We start from the raw sequence: 18,341 nt of genomic DNA on the forward strand, positions 1-18,341 counted from the left end.
TGGTTATTTGATTTAACCACGACTGATTGAGATATCCGTGATTATTGTGCATTTAAAAAAATTCCAATCATATTTTACTATCAAAATAAATATAGAAAGGCCATGAATGTCTAATTTTCCAGTGTCAATACAATATGTGGCGCTCCAAATGAACTCGATGACAAATTAACATCTCACTGAGCCGTATACGTAAATTACGTGTAAAAGTGAAGAATTTAGGACAGAAATATTTGACTATTGCATAATATGCGGCAGCTGAGCAACTGCCATTTGAGATGAGTTTGGAAGGCTAACAGATAGCTTCCTACATGTATTATTGAGCTCCATGATAAAACACAAAGGTAAAGCACCAATTAGAAGTGAAAAAAGAGATACAATTATGAAATTGCCCAGTGCAGCTATTTTATTTCAACCAAAATCACTTGAACGCCCATCATGTCATAATTTCAATTTCTGAACTCATAAGTAGGAACTTCACAGGAGGACTTGAAGGCAGAAACTGCTTGAATGAGCCAAGGAAGACAGATCTAGCATGGTCAAAATAAATAAAAAAAGAGCAAGAGGATTAGGTCCTAATAGGAAGATAAATCGCATCAGAGTTTGTCATAGTCCTCGTAACCATAAGTACACTAATGGTAATCCCATTATTGTTAAGAGCCAATTGCTCTCACCCGTGCATCCAGAGCATGTTTTCACTTCATTGATTTTAGAGAACATACAGGTCTCCATGTTGAGGCTGTTTATAACAATAATTACCACTTGAGCTGTCAGGCATGCAACCAACCTAGCTGCAAGTGTCCATTCTATGTACAGTATACATACTGCATACTGCAGAAATAGTTAGAGTAGCTTGGTAGTATGCCATTTCAAACCTAGTCATTATTTTTTGGTGCTGCAGAAATCGTACACTTCACCTTTAACGTCACTATGGGACATCACTAGAGGAAAATGTGCTGAGTTCACTACCACATTTACACTACCAGGGAATTGCCCATAAATAATAGAATGCATTCAGCATTTTCCTAATTTCACATCCTCTCAAAGCCTGCAGCACTACATTGCACACAAATACTAATAAAGAGCGACTCTTCAGCCGAACTTTTCAACATTAACACACAAACAGACAGTTCACCCTAATATGAAACACATTATGAGCTATCCTCATCTCAACCGTGTTACGAAAGACAAGTAGTACATTTCATCCTCCTCCTCTGATTTTAAACTAACAGATGCGGCGGAATAGATCATGCTACTGTACTACGCATGGCTCTACTAGCTCTGTTCTAATAGATTGCAAGGCTTTTGATTTAGCTGGCAGCACACAATCATGTGCTGCATGTAGGTCAGTGGGAGCGCTCTGAATGCAGATGCTGTCACATCTGAGATGTGTTTGTAGATAGAGGTTATAAATAAACATGACTGGAGAGGAGAATTCCGAGTGTGAGAGCACATGTTCCGTATGGGAGATACGGAAAGATACATTTGCATTAACCTTCTATTTCTTCTATTTCCTTGTCTCCCTCTCTCCGCATATCTATATTTCATGCCATCCTGTAATCTCTGCCAACGATTTATTAATGAAGCCTTGCATCAAGGAATTAGGAGCTGTCCGGAACAAGGGGTGCTGAAATATACAGGCTGTCAAAGGTGTTTCTAGAGCTTGGAGGAATAATTAAAGTCTTCATCCACCTTCAATGTATGGAAAAGAGCAGCTTGGACATTCTGCTAAAAATATCCTTTTGTGTACCACAGAAGAAAGTAAGTCATACATGCTTGGCCTGGCATGAGGGGGAATAAATTATTAAAAAAGATTCCTTTTTGGGTGAACTTGATTTTGTATGCAAGCCAGCAGATGAATGTAATAAAGGTGCATTCTCATGCTCGTCTTCTCTTAACATCGCTTGACTCGGTATTTGCCTGATAATGTCTTTATATCCCAGCCAACAGGAGGAGAAGAAAGAGCTCTAAGGATGATAAGGCCAGAAGACAAGATGGATGGAGAGAGTGGAAGATAATGCAAGGTTGAAAGACCTTGCATTATCTCTCTGCGCCTCTTTCTGGCTAAGCTGCTGTTGTTTGTGGTTAATGTATTGTCAGAGCAGGAACAGAGCAGCGCCTTAGGGTTTGCATTTCGTCCTGAGAAGTGTGGCTTGTTGTTTCCATGCAGTGAAAGAAGTGAGGAATGAATGGTGGGAAGGAACAAAAGAGAAGGATGCAGGGACAGAAAAAAGCGACAGGAATGCTGAAATCTAAAGCATACTTGAAAGAATATTTGATGTGAACATTAACTGAAGCTCCTGACCTGTATCTGCATGATTTTATGCATTGGACTGCTGCCACACGATTGGCTGATTAGATAATTGCATGAATAAGTAGGTGCACAGGTGTTCCTAATAAAGTATTAAGCAGGTGTATATCCCTTTAAACTCACACAAGCACCATGCTGGCCATTAAAACAAATTACCTTGGTATACAAACATGTACACAGCAAATCCATTCATTAATATCAATAAATGTGTATAGCTTGGCAATGAATGTTCCTTCCTACAGCTGATGAAAATAAATGAATGAAAGTGCACCAGGATCAATTCCACTCTCTGTTGCGATCATCAGGGGAGAGCTGTAGACGCTCCCTTTGGCAAAAGGGGAAAAGGGGGTAGGTCGTAAAAATGGTTGAAGATGAAAGTTACAGGCCCGTCTCCCTGGAATGGTCGTTGTTAGCAGCGGAAGGCTATATCAAAGCTCAAGGAGATATGAAATCATCAACAAAGCATAAATACACAGTAAGTACCTTATTCTGCATCCCACACACACATCTTTATAAGCATTATCTCTTGCTCATCTCAGGAACACAGCCTTGCATTTTGTTGTCGTTGGGTTTGACTTAGACTATCTGGAGAGGAGGATGATGTCTAAATGATTGAACATCATGAACAATTTCCCACTATCTCCATGGCACACTAGCTATAATGGTCTTTAAGCAATAGACTTATCCAGCCTCAGTGAAACCAGAAGCATTACATAACATAATACTTGACACATGCCATAAGATAAACATCCACTGAATGCATCTTCTGACTTCTAATCAGCATACATTCATTATACACTTTATATGTTACATTTGTTGTACTGAATATTTTTGTATACTGCGTGATTTGTGTATTCTTTGTGTATTTTGTGTTCTATCTATCGCTGTCGGTCTGTCTGTTATGGATGCACACATACAAAACATTTTTGGCCAATACCGATTTTAACCAAAAACTGTAGGCCAATGCCGATACCAAATGGAATTACGTTTTGAAAATGTTTGCAAAACACTGTGTGTATATACTGTATATATTAGAACATAACAAATTTATACGATGCACATGTTGGGCAATTCCACATAAATGTCAACCACATCATGGAAAAATAAAAGGTTTTAACCAAAGGAACAAAATCCCCTTTTAAATTCTGTATTATTGTGGTATAATGGATAATGCTGTCCACACCGCTAGAGGGCGCCACTTGCTCACATAGAGCTGACAGAACAGCTGAATGCAAAATATATTTTAAATCACAGCCTTGTAAGCTTTATTAATCGCGCAAGGACAACTTGCAATTTAAATCTTAATTTAATTAATTGTGCAGCATTAATGAATATCATACCGAGGTCTCAGTAGTCAAAGTCTGCTGGTTTTAAAGTGTTTTGGATGGTTTTCCTCATCATGTAACCTATAGGTTTATGTCACATCCTTTTATGGCAGTTTTTCTGCATTAATGTGAGACCGACAAAGAATAAAAATGAAATATTACATGTTCTTAGGTGTGCCAACCCCTCTGCATATTGTGGCTATTATTATTATTATTATTATTACCTTTGGTGTTGTGAAGTTTTTACAAAGTGTGTTACTAATGAATTATAAATATGAACCTATTCAGGCTTATAACTGATATGCCGATGGTTTGAATTTGTTCAATAACCGGCTGATAAATATATGCAGCCGATACATTGGTGCATCCCATTCATCCATCCATCCATTCATCCTCTTTTTTTTCTTCCCTGTCTATCTATCTGTCTGTCTGACATTACTTGCTATTAAAAAAAACTCTGTCCCTAATTTTGGGCTGTCTATTATTACCCTGTTCATTCACCATGTGTCCCAGTCATATGGATGCAAGCTGTGCTTTCATGCATACAGTAACTGATGAAAGAGAAATTTGGGTTCATAGTGCCGAAGACAAACATCTGTCTGTGACTGTGTGAATAAAACCCTGGACTCACAATGATGTGCTCTCTGTTCTGACAGTGGCATATGTAAAATACAGTTGTAGTGAGACATTTACATACACCTTAGCCAAATACAATTAAACTCAGTGTGGCAGCGGGGGCGTGGTCAAGCGCCCGTCCGGGAGAGGAAAGCGGTAAGGGCGCTTACACCTGAGCTAAATTATGCCTAACACCTGTCTCTAATTCCAGTGAGCACGAGGAGAGCGGCATAAAAGCAGACACCGAGCCTCCAGTCGAGGAGAGATGACAAGCCAACTCAGTGCGCTTGATCACTATTGTGTAGTGTAAAACAGAGAATTAAAAGCTTACCTGTTGCTGAACACCTGTTCCCTGTCCTCCTTCTTGTGGGAAGCGTTACACTGGTGCCGAAACCCGGGAAATTGTTCATCCAAGCATGGAGATGGGTCGCCCCGTAGAGTCCTCCCAGCTGACGGAGATCCTCCAGTCCCTCGCGGCACTACACCAGAGCCACCAACAAACCCTGCTTGAGCTCCGGCAGGACCAGGATCGCCGGTTTGTTGAGATCATGTGGGCTCAGGCAGAGGACCGGCACGCCATCCGAGCCTCCTCAGCCAGGAGGCGCGCCGGCCACAGCCGTGACCCCGGACACCGGCTCCACGCTGCCCCCGCCCACGTTACAGAAGATGGGGGTAGCAGACGATCCTGAGGCCTTTCTGGATTTGTTTGAGCTGAACGGCAGAAATCTGGGGCTGGCCGCATGAACAATGGGCAGCCCGCCTAGTTCCTCTCCTGTCCGGGAAGCTCAACTCGCGGCTCAACAACTGCCGGCAACTAACCTCCTGGCCTATTCAGACCTAAAAAGAGCCATTTTGCAACGGGTCGGTCGGAGCCCAGAAGAGAATCGTCAGCTCTTCCGGGCATGAAGTTGGAAAAGTCCGGTCGCCCGTTCGCATTTGCCCAACGGCTCCGGGACGCCTGTCGGAGGTGGCTGCTCGCGGGGACCGCAACGTCGAGGGTGTTATCGATCAGGTGGTACTGGAGCAATTTAGTCAGCGGCTGCCCCGAAAACGGCGGAGTGGGTCCAGTGCCACCGCCCGGCGTCGCTGGAGGAAGCCGTTCGTCTCGCAGAGGACCATCTGGCGGCGATCCCGAGGGCGGACGAGCCCTCTTCTTCGTCTCTCTCTCTCCCCTTCCCTTGTGTCTGCCACTGCCCTCGCCCCTCCCCTTTGGTCTCTTCTTCTGTTCTCTCCCCAGGGCCCGTTCCTGCCCGTGCAGGCGTGGAGGGTTCCAGAGACCAGCTTCCCGGCCTTGGGAGAATGTACCCTCCCACTCCCCGTCTTTCAGCCGCTCTCCTCCTCAGGTGGGGGCCCGCCAGCACAAGTGCGGCCGCAACGCCTGGGCCGGCCTGTTGGAGGTGCGGAGACCGGACCACTTCCGGGATCAGTGTCCGCTGATGGAGGTGGGGACGGTGGTGCGGGTCTCCGACGTCCCGCAGGCTGCCCCCTATCGGGCTGGAGCATACCGGATTCGGTAAGGATCAGGGGGTATTTACCAAGCTTTGCTGGATACCGGCTGCAATCAGACCACCATCCACCAACGCTTGGTTCAACCCGGGCTTTGGGTTTAGCTAAACTGGTGAGGGTGAGGTGTGTGCATGGGGATGTTCACAAGTATCCCATGGTGACTTTGGTGATTAAATTCAGGGAAAAAAACATAGTGTGGAGGCAGCGGTTAGTCCCCGCCTCACCCATCCGCTAATCTTGGGTACCGATTGGCGAATTTTAAAGATATTTTAGAGGGTATTTGTGCGGATGGGTCCTGCATAAAGAGGTGTGCAGTGTGCGATGCTTTGGCAGGGAGGCGGAGCGGGGCCGCCCTCGGCTGCTCGGGATGACGAGGAAAGGGCGAGGTGGCCGCCCCTCCTCTCAGGGAATTCCCTGAGGGGACTTCCCTCTAGAGCAGTCGTGGGATCGAAACCCTTAAGCATGCTCTTGACCAAGTGAGAGTAATTGATGGTCAACAGCTCCGGCCGGGCATCGCCATTTCATACCCATATTTTGCCATGATTAGAGATCGGTTATATAGAGTGACGCAGGACACTCAAACAAAGGAGGAAGTAACACAATTATTGGTTCCACGGAGCCGCCGGAAATGGTTTTCCAGGCGGCTCACTATAATCCTATGGCCGGTCACCTAGGGGAACGGAAAACACTTCTCCGCCTAATAGCCCGCTTTTATTGGCCGGGCATTGGCGGTGACGTCCGCAGGTGGTGTCGCGGCGTGCCGTGAATGTCAGCTGGTAAACCCACCGCCACCCCAAAAGCGCCATTGCGCCCTTTACCATTAATCGAGGTCCCCTTCGAAGAATTGGGATGGACCTCGTCGGGCCATTAGAACGGTCAGCACGCGGACATCGCCGTGTTAGTCCTAGTGGATTACGCGACGCGATATCCGGAAGCAGTGCCTCTGAGCAACATCTCCGCGCGTAGTGTTGCGGGGCACTCTTCAAGATAATCTCCGGTGGGGATTCGAAAGAAATCCTCACCGATCAAGGCATGACTTTTATGTCACTGAACACTTCGCGAACTTTACGAGCTCTTGGGCATTAAATCGATTCAGCACTAGCGTTTACCATCCGCAGACTGATGGCCTAGTGGAACGATTTAATAAAACGCTCAAGAACATGATTCAGTAAATTGCATACCGATGACGCTAGAAATTGGGATAAGTGGCTAGACCCCTGTTGTTTGCAGTACGAGAGGTCCCACAAGCCTCCACAGGGTTCTCCCGTTTGAGCTGCTGTACGGGCGACGCCCCGTGGTGTCCTTGACGTCATCCATGGCGTGGGAGGAGGGACCTTCTAATAGCAAAAATGAAATTCAGTTCGTTCTCGATCTTAGAGCAAAACTCCACACACTGGGGCGATTAACACAGGAGAATTTGCTCCAAGCTCAAGAACGCCAACGCTGGCTGTATGACAGGGGTGCTCGGACTCACTGAGGAATTTGCACCGTGGAGATAAGGTACTCATAGTATTACTCCCAACATCGAAGCTCTAAATTACTCGCCAAGTGGCAAGGACCCTTTGAGGTCACACGACGAGTAGGGGATCTCGATTATGAAGTTAAACGTACCGATAGAGGGGCGACGTCAAATTTATCACCTCAACCTCCTGAAATTATGGAGGGAGGAGGCGGCCTCTGTGACGTTGGCCACGGTAGTTCCGAGAGGGCGGAGCTCGGACCGGAGGTAAACAAAGACTACAATCTTAACACTCCGGTTACTTGTGGAGACCAACTCTCACCGCGGCAACTCACAGAGGTTTCCGAATTACAAAAGGAATTTCGCGGATGTGTTTTCCCTCTACCGGGCCGTACAAACATCATACACCACCACATCGAGACCGAGCCGGGCGCGGTGGTGCGTTGTCGCTCTATCGCTTACTCGAACATAAAAAGAAAATAGTACGGGAGGAATTAGATGCGATGCTTGATATGGGCGTAATAGAGTAATCCAACAGTGATTGGTCCAGCCTGGTTGTTCTTGTTCCCAAGAGTGATGGGTCTGTTCGATTCTGTGTGGATTACAGAAAAGTCAACGCGGTGTCTAAATTTGACGCGTACCCAATGCCCCGTGTTGATGAACTGCTCGATCGGTTAGGTACTGCTCGATTTTATTCGACCTTGGATTTAACAAAGGGTTATTGGCAGATCCCCTTGACACCAATGTCCCGTGAGAAAACAGCCTTCACAACGCCGTTTGGATTACACCAATTTGTGACGCTTCCTTTCGGTTTGTTTGGGGCGCCGCCACGTTTCAGCGACTCATGGATCGGATCCTCAGACCTCACACCGCGTACGCCGCTGCCTATTTAGATGATATTATCATTTATAGCAATGATTGGCAGCGGCACATGCAACATCTGAGGGCCGTCCTGAGATCGCTGCGGCGGCGGGGCTCACGGCAAACCCTAAGAAATGCTGCGATTGGCGTGTGGAGGTACGGTATCTGGGGTTCCACTTGGGTCATGGCCAGGTGCGTCCCCAAATTGATAAGACCGCGGCGATTGCGACTTGCCCTAGACCTAAGACCAAAAAGGGGGTGAGGCAGTTCCTGGGGCTGGCTGGCTATTATAGAAGGTTTGTGCCTAATTATTCGGACGTCACCAGCCCGCAGACTGACCTCACTAAAAAGGGGCTCCAGATCCGGTTCAATGGTCGGAGCAGTGTCAACAGGCGTTTATGCAGATTAAAGCCGCACTTTGTGGGGGCCGCTTCTTCATGCACCTGATTTCTCTCTCCCTTTTATTTTGCAGACGGACGCTTCAGACAGAGGGCTGGGGGCCGTACTCGCGAGGTGGCGGAGGGGAGGAGCCCAGTGCTGTACATTAGCCGGAAGCTCTCTTTGAGGGAGACTAAGTACAGCACCGTGGAGAAGGAGTGTTTGGCCATCAAGTGGGCGGTCCTCACCCTCCGGTATTACCTGCTGGGGCGGGCCTTCACCCTCTGCTCGGATCACGCCCCACTCCAGTGGCTCCACCGCATGAAAGATACTAACGCCCGGATCACCCGTTGGTACCTGGCTCTCCAGCCCTTTAAATTCAAGGTGGTCCACAGACCGGGGGTGCAGATGGCTGTCGCCGACTTTCTCTCCAGAAATGGGGGGAGAGTGGTGGGCAGGCCGGATGGTGCCCCGGCCTGAGTCGGGCGGTGGGGGTATGTGGCAGCGGGGGCGTGGTCAAGCGAATTATGCCTAACACCTGTCTCTAATTCCAGTGAGCACGAGGAGAGCGGCATAAAAGCAGACACCGAGCCTCCAGTCGAGGAGAGATGACGAGCCAACTCAGTGCGCTTGATCACTATTGTGTAGTGTAAAAAAGAGAATTAAAAGCTTACCTGTTGCTGAACACCTGTTCCCTGTCCTCCTCCTTGTGGGAAGCGTTACACTCAGTTTTTCAATATTCCTGACATTTAATCGTAGAAAACATTCCCTGTCTTAGTTCAGTTAGGATCACTTATTTATTTTAAGAATGTGAAATGTCAGAATAATAGTAGAGAGAATTATTTATTTCAGCTTTTATTTCTTTCATCACATTCCCAGTGGGTCATAAGTTTACATACACTTTGTTAGTATTTGGTAGCATTACCTATAAATTGTTTAACTTGGGTCAAACATTTTTGGTAGACTTCCACATGCTTCTCACAATATAGTCTCACAGTATAAAAGGTTTGGGTCCTGCAGCAGTCTAAAACAAACTGACAAAATACTGTAGCAAAACTGTTGGGAATGGAATACAAATGGAAGTGTACTGCTTACTGCATACTGTGTAGCGTGCGCAGCATACTGCATACTATTATTTCAAAATAGTATGTGGAAAAATTGTGCATTATGCAATAATAAATATATCACACAGAAGTGTGCTCCATTATCGTCACATGACCTCACAAATTTGCCAGTTTAAATCAACATGTCATACGGTTGTCATCTCAAGAGGAACAAAAAAATTATTTAAATGCATTTAAATCTAATTTTTGTGTAAAAATGCCTTAACTCTTTGCAATTCAGTCTAATAATCATGCACACAGTGTGATCTGGCTTTATACTGCACATTTTGCAAATGCTGTAGATCATTCAGTTATTCCATGCATTCATAACAATTTACATTTACATTTATGCATTTGGCTGACGCTTTTATCCAAAGCGACTTACACTTATTGCACTTATTACAGGGACAATCCCCCCGGAGCAACCTGGAGTTAAGGATAATAAAGGTAATAAGGACCTAGCTCAAGGACACAATGGTGGTGGCTGTGGGGGTCGAACCAGCGACCTTCTGATTACCAGTTATGTGCTTTAGCCCACTACGCCACCACCACAACATTTGCATAATATACACAGGATACATTCTTTATACAGCAGAAATAGTAAGAGTAGCATGAAAGAATGTTAATTCAAACAGGATAAAATGTCGGTAGGTGGCTATTTGAATTTTTTAATTGAATTTTAATAATCACAAGAATATATATATTTTTGTACATTTTATAAAAAAAAAAAAAAAAAAGGGAAATTGAGTTATTCACGCCGCAGATGAGAGTTGGCTTTGAATGTCTGCCAGTTCTGTGGAGTGAGTTGTGTTGTCATGGAGACGCTCTCTGAATTGTGAGGTGTTTGATAAGTTAGGGGTGTGTTATTGACAGCAGCACTCCTTAGATCCATCCTCCCGGGAAAACCTTTTATTGCACTAACACAAAATGTTCTCTTATCCTGCCTGCTTGTCTATTTGCCTATGTACAGAATAGAAAACAAGTGTACTGCTTACTACATACTGCACAGTACACAATGCATAAATATGCAATAGATGTTTCAAACAGTAGTATGCTACAGTACATTGTTGTCACGTGACCTCATTGTGTTACATGTTTAATTCAGTATTTTTAATTATTAATAATTTAATAATACTTTTGTGTAAAAAAATTAAATGTATTAACTTTTGGCTGTCTGATTATATAGGAGACCAGCCAGAACACCCCACAAGAAAGATGTTAAAAATCATGTACTTCTGGTTTATTCATCACTCTGGAAATAGAAGGTTGAGTGTATTGCATTATTGAATACAGTTATACACGCAGTGTGCACTGTAGGGATGCTCCAATCAGGATTTTTACAGCCAATACCGATCACCGATCTTCTTGTTACCTGATCGGCCAGTACCGATTATTTCACCTTTTATCAAGATCTCTGTCATAACTGGCTATTACCATAACTGGTAATCTTTCTGCAAACTGTCACTTAGTGCTGTTGAAGTTGATACTAAAATAAAAAAGATGTAACAATACCAGTGTTATACCAGAATCGACTCTATCCGGTACAAGCACACAGTATGACTGACACACGACTGCTTTAAAATGCTCACAGGCTTATTTTGAACGCATGCTCTGTTATTCTTTTTACACAAAAATGGACAATTAATCAAATTAAAATCGTGACATGTCCTAGTGTGATCTTAGTGTGGATGAGCTGTGTACTGTTTAAATCCGACCGCTCATCCACTAGAAACTCCACAGGCATTGAGAATCATTCATGTTGTATGAGATGACAGAGCAGAGCACTAAGCCACTGCGAACCATGCAGCACATTTGAAATATATATTTATATAATTAAAATCACAGCATTTACACTTTAATCTCAGCTCAACTTTATTTATATCTCATTTAAAACAAGTTGACCAAAGTGCTTCACAGTAATACAATAAAATTATCACATACACAAACACCATTAATCTAAAATACAAACTCTCCAAAACTGTGTCCTACATTTCATTTCTCAGACTCAAAGGCCAGTGTAAAGAGATGAGATTTCAGCCGTGACTTAAGTCTTCAGTGATCACACTGGGCCATGTTGCAAACTGTCTATCTCTAAAAGTGAAGCTTCCGGCAAAAACACGTCACAATAAAAGCACGATTCAAAATAAAATCTATATGCTTGAAATTGAAGAAATTGAATAAAAATATATTACAACTGTATAGTAAAATGTAATATTCACTGTAATAATGATTAGACACCATTGTGATGAAATTAAATTCAACCTAAATAAAATATTTTAGGAAATAATAATAATGATTAAACTGTTGTATCAAAATTGGTATCGATAACTGTGAAATTGCACTGGTATCGGTATCGACTACCTGGGGTGGACAGGCCATTGGGAGCACCTGGTGTTTTCCCAGTGGGCCACTGGATAATTTGGTCCAGCCTTCTGCTGTACAAGTACCGGCCCATCCTTCAGGTGATATAGGTGGCCACCCTAGGCTCCAAAATGCCCAGATCTAATAACAAGCCAAAATGTAATAAACTCTGCAAGATAAACCAATACATTGACTTTTATTTTAGATAAATGTAATGGCTTTTATTTTGAAATTGCTTGCCCACCAAAGCCCATATCCGCATGAGTGCATCAACTTTGTGCCTCAAGTGAACCTGATTATCTGACATACAAATCACAATAATGGTGACAACCAAAAACAACATATTAAGTATAAGATGAGCTCTGAATAATCACTAAATGACAAATAACTGCAAGTTACAACAAATACAATAACAGCAGCATAAATAAAATCGGTAAACAGTAAAGCTATGAGCAGTAAATAGTCATTTGCATAATTTATTCATACTGCAAACCATTTCTGGGAGCTGAAGCGTGGCTTGCTGAATAATGCTCACCACTATAAACATGCAGAAAACAGGTCATTATTACTTTGTAGATACTTGAGTCTTCCAGGCTTACTTTGTTTAAAGGACAGCAGAAACAGCACTTGTCAAAGCATTGGGCTTTTCACTTTTTCTAAATATATTGCAGATATAAAGATGCAACAAACTCAGTAAAAATATGAGCAATTAATCTGCAATGATCTACACTTTAAGAGGTGTTTATTTTTGTATTTTTTACATTTATTTATACAGTATATGTACATATTCTGGCCAAATTTGTTTTCATTGATTTAAAAAAACAAAACAAAAAAAAAAACATTTACATATAGTTATGTGAGTAATTGACATGAAATATTAAGCATTGCCATCAGTGTTCTACTGGGTCCTAGTGGGCTGGGTTTGGTGGGCCACTCATGGCCAGAAAGTCCAGGGCCACTTTATAGTCCCAGTCCGCCCCTGCCGACTACTTTTTGGTACCATAACAATCACTATTAATTTAATTTTCCTCTTCCCAGTAATATCACTGTACATAATTAAAAAAATAAATAAATAGTTTAAAAGGCTTATTAAAACAGCTTTAAAGACTTTAAAACAAGTATAGGTCAACAAAATCTCTCCATATTAAGATTACAAAATTAAGCTAAGTGTCAAACTGATAACCCATAGATGCACTTAAACTTAATGAGATTAAAGGAAAGCGGAGCATGTTTCTGGACTCTACAGGTGCTAATATTGTTAATGCCATTTAATCGGGAGTTATTTAATAAAGATGTTTGAATTACACCACATCTTGCAACGCTCCTAAGCATTATTTCTGACATGCCTATGCCCGGCGAAGACTGAGAAGCTGCCGCCACGAATGATAATAAGGACCTTTTCACAGCTCGCACTGTTTTCCCTTTGCCTTGTCAAGTGTGAAACGCTACATTAACAGTACATTACACAAACTGTTCATATTCACCATACCTCTCCCACTGCATTTTTTTTAACTGCTCAGGCTTCAAAAGTGGACACTCCACCGAGACTGCCCTGCTGTCTGTCACTGAGACAGGCGAAAGCTGAATCCAGATCATCTGTCCTGATTCTGCTGGACCTTTCTGCAGCGTTTGACACAGTCAACCATCAGATCTAACCACCCTCTCCTCACTGGGCATCACAGGAACTGTGCTTGACTGGTTTAATTCCTATCTCTCAGGTAGGTCCTTCAAGGTAGCATGAAGAGGTGAGGTATCCAAGCCACATTAGTTACTTACTGGAGTACCTCTACAGTATCGCCTTCCAAAACAGTCAGAAATCTAGGGGTAACCATCGATAACAACCTACATTTCACAAACCACATCTCAAAGACTGCAAGATCATGTAAATTTACACTCTAAAATATCAGAGTGTAAATTCCTCTCTGAACATGCCACACAACTGCTTGTTCAGTCACTTGTCATAACTAGACTGGACTACTGTAACGCTCACATTGCAGGCCTCCCTGCATGTGCAATTAGACCTCTGCAAATGACCCAGAATGCAGCAGCACATCTGGTCTTTAATGAACCAAAGAGTTCATTAAAGGTGTTACACCACTCCTTGTCTCTCTCCACTGGCTGCCAGTTGATGCATGTATTAAACTCAAGGCTCTCTCTGCTCCAGCATACCTAAAATAATTTCTGCAGAGTTACACGCCCACTAGAAGCCTGCGGTCGGCTAAGGAACGTCGCCTTGTTGTACCAACACAGAGGCACCAAAACACTTCAATAACTGCAAAGCTGATGTCTTCTTGAGTTGTTCCCTAGTTACAGTAGTAAACAGCTGCCACTTGTACTCACGTTGATGATGTGATTGGACTGTAATCAAAAAATATGATGTGAACAGTGAGATCAGGGAGGAAACGAACTTTGGTTCATTCCAAGCAATCGAACCAAGTGTGAAAGCACTCTTAAAGGAGCGCTCCTTTTGCAACATGAGCGATCGGTTTATGCGATCAGCCAAATTACAGATGGATTGCAGCATCCCTAGTGCACTGTGTATGTTTGTATAAAGCACGTTTTGGAAAATGTAGTAGTAAATCTGGGTATTGCAGGCATGCAGAAAATCTGTATAACAAAATATATACTGCAATATTAAGAGCAGAATGGTAGTATGCTATTACAAAATAGAATATATTATCTGCTCTATGCATTCACGTCCTCCTCACTGTGCATATCCCATAACTCTCTGGCGGAACAGTAAAGGTGATTGGGAACAGGTGTTCCAATTAATTACTGGCCAGGCCAAGCACACCCGCCAAGCAGAGGAGCAAAATAAACCAGCGTGCCAAAATACAGATATACTGAGAGGAGAGAGAGAGAGAGAGATTTCCATAAGCTCTATTTGACATGTATAAAGTTGGTAAGAATAAACAAACAGATTAAGAGAAAAATCCTCTTTTGTCGTTCTCATGCACTTATTTCAACCACAGGAGTCTAATTGCCACAACAGGACTATTTGGATGGAGACCAGCAGGGTTGTTGTCACTTGGTAGAACGTATGTGATTACTGTTTGCTCCACTCAGTTGGAAACAGAGAATATAAGCGGAGCGGGAGTGTTTCAATAGCCTGCGCTCAGCTGCGCTCCGGCTGCTCACGAGGCACTCACTTTCTGCTCCAACTAGATTGCTAAATTTCTTGTGTGGCTACATTAAGTGTAGCAAGATTTTATACAGAGTAGATTATCAGAGATGAGGCAGTGTTTAAACTCAATGTGATTCACGAGCTGATGGTGACAGGGGCCGATTCCAACAACAGACTACAGTGAGGGTGAGAGCGAAGAGCAAGTTCAAAACAGATTAGTTTCCTGGAGATACATATGTATTTGGGATTATTAGAATAAATTGACTTGACTATCTGGAAAAATACAACAAAACTGGTTACATTAGCAAGCCAGAAATCCTTCAGTGTACTCTAGAATTAAAAGTATAAACAAACTTTTCACATTATGTAATTTTGATCTGTTCCTCTGGAAAATATGTTGCGAAACGCAGGGCTCAACACAATTTTTCTCACATTCTGCTCAAATCACAAATGTACTACTTGTATCCTTGTCTAATTTTCCTAATCAAAAGAAATAATGCACTTTTGTTTGTCATGCATCAGTCCAAACGCATCAACCAGCGTTAGATGAAGTTTTGAAGTGAGTCTTACATTTTCTTGTGTCTTCTCAATGACCAACATCCACTTCAGACCCTTGGTGAACTTTAAAAAGAATGAGTTATAGGGTTCACAGGCTGAACCCACATTTCTGGAATATGTTTAAAAACAGTGGTTATTTTTGCAGTTCTGTTTGGCGATGGTAGTAGCGCGGGAATTACAAACATTAGCTTCAACTAATATAATTTAATATGTTTAATGCTGTTAATGTAATTTCCAAGGGCCATTTAGTGTTATCGCTACCATTGTTAAGTGTAATCTCATTACAAAGTAATTAGTTACTGTAATCTCACACTAGTGTAACACATTACATTTTAAATTCTTGTAAACAGATTAAAGTTACTTATTTTCAATAAAGGTCATTTTAAGTACATTACTTGAGTAAAATGTTGAAAAGATGTATAATACTTAGAAAATTTGAATTATGTTCATATGTACATCTGTTTGCATTTCTGTGACAGCTGAAGGGCGTGTGATAATGGACGAGGAAATATCGACATTTTGAACTCGTTGAGTGGAAAACCTTTCAGTGGAAAGTGTTTTAGAAAGTAACTTCAAATGAATGTATTTGGTAATGTAATTACTTTTGAGCACAAGTAATTAATAAAGTAATTTGATTACAATTTAAGAGAAGTAATTTGTATTGGATTACTTTTTTGAGCAATTTAACCCAACACTATCTAGTGGCATTTTTATGTGTAATGAAGGTGGATTGTAAAAGTTTCACATTTTATAATCTACTAAAGCTAAAGCAAAACATTAATTTGTGGTCATTTTTTGTGTTTTGGAGTCATGAAAATGTATTCTAATTTATTATATTTTTATCTTTCAGAAAATGTTTTTATTTAGTTTTTCAGTCCAGTGGGTACACTTGGCTGTATGCAATACTATGTGATCGCCATTTCCTCCTCCCAGTTGGAAACCACTAAATTGTGAATTGGGGCCTTCAGGACCGGAGTTTATTTAGCCCTGCCAAGTGCTCATTGAAGTGTCTGTGTGATGCTAAGCGTGTCCTGCCAAATGCCATCCTCGTCTTCTCTGCTTGACAGACACTAGAGAATTGGCACCTCCTTCTTTTGTCTGTTGTATTAGCACAACTTATCTAAATTCAGAGATAATCTCTCTCTTGCAGGTTCCTCGCACTTTGTGACGGCACTGCAAGGAGGGAGAGTTTCTTTTGAAAATTCTACAGATGTCCTCTTTTCATTCTCAGTGCAAGCCGAGCGTTTGAAGTTGGCTGATGGGATTGTTTTAATATTCCTCAGATGTGGCGCAGAGCCTAAGAACATTTTATCCTCAGTATGCTGTGCTGCAATCAGTGTGCGCTGGCTCTGGCTCTGGCTCTTTGATAAGATGGTCTATGGGGAGATAGTTGATTGGGGTGTCCATATATATATGGGACTTTTATAATCACTGATAAAAAGGAGTGTTCTGAGTGATTGCCAACTGTTCCAGTCAAACCCACCACCAGTTCTCTATTATATTCTGGTTGCTAGGTGGTGGCTAGGGTTCTGTCTGGTCTCTAGATTTGGCTCGGGTCCCTCCTTTAAATCTAATCTGTATCTGTAAATCTTTGGTAATTTGGGGGGGCGTTATCCAGCAGGCAAAAATCATACATTTTATAAAAGTAATGGCATTAGGGCTGGGCAATATGTAAAAAATATTTTAGCGATAATCGCCTTAAAAATATCACGATATCCGATTACATCGTCAACCCCCCTGCCAAGGGTCTGTGAAATAATTCATTTATTGAAACCCAAAAAACTTAATGTGTGTTCTTATCGAATTTGTGTTTGTATTGCGCTTTGGTAATACAGTTAATGCTGCCAAATCTCAATTTCAGGTTCAATATGAATGTGTCTTGTATTACTTTATGATTTAATCACTTTTGCCTTTGTTTATATAATACAAATATATATATATATATATATATCTGATCCTGCAGAGTTGCATTCACAATGCATGCTAACCACGTGGAAAATAAGTGAACTAAAGTCACAGCACATCCTGAGATAATCAGAGATCATTTGCAGCATTCTCATAGAAGACATTATTTTTGCAAACAGCTTTCAGACGAATGAAACGTTTGTTCCGTGAGCTCACGTAGCACGCCTCTGAACAAACAGCGAATCAGACACAAGTAGCTATGTTTCCATCCACGTTGTGAATTTAATTTATGCAATAAATTCAGAATATCGCCACGTTTCCATACCTTGCATTCAAAAGAACAAAATCGTCACTTCTGGGGAAATTGTAGTGACTGTGCGACTCTATTATTAATAAAATAGTCATTTGACTGGAAATTATGGTGCGTCACACAGTTTTGGGAGCACTATGTTTGTGTGTGTTCCTCCATCATGATTTTGCGTTGTGGATCTATAAGATATTCTTTAAATGTATCAATAAACCTGCTCTTAGGGAAAAAATGCAAGTTTGTGTTTAACGTAATTCCTCTGCAAACTCTATGCAAGCTTTGAATTTTTAGGACACTGGATTTTCAGAAAGGCCAGGGCAACAATTCAGTTGTGATGACTGGTCCACTGGTTTGTACAGTTATGAATTAATTATTCAGTCACATAATTTTTTTGATGTACATCTTGTATTTTTATTAAATTCAATAGGAGTTTATTCGGTAAATGTGCTTCCATCATAGTTTATGTGCATTTCTTCTTATCAAATAAAAAATGTATTCACCTCAAGCGAGCGTTTAAGTTTTCCTCACGCA

General features: G+C 42.1%; 1 protein-coding gene across 1 annotated transcript in view; it reads right to left on the reverse strand.

Moving 5' to 3' along the window:
* Window positions 1-18,341, reverse strand: part of LOC127637156 (LHFPL tetraspan subfamily member 3 protein) — a 46,252-nt gene that overhangs the window by 7,981 nt on the left and 19,930 nt on the right. The gene's annotated exons all lie outside the window — the stretch shown is intronic.

The sequence above is a fragment of the Xyrauchen texanus genome, chromosome 45, assembly GCF_025860055.1.
Source record: "Xyrauchen texanus isolate HMW12.3.18 chromosome 45, RBS_HiC_50CHRs, whole genome shotgun sequence".
Classification (NCBI taxonomy): domain Eukaryota; kingdom Metazoa; phylum Chordata; class Actinopteri; order Cypriniformes; family Catostomidae; genus Xyrauchen; species Xyrauchen texanus.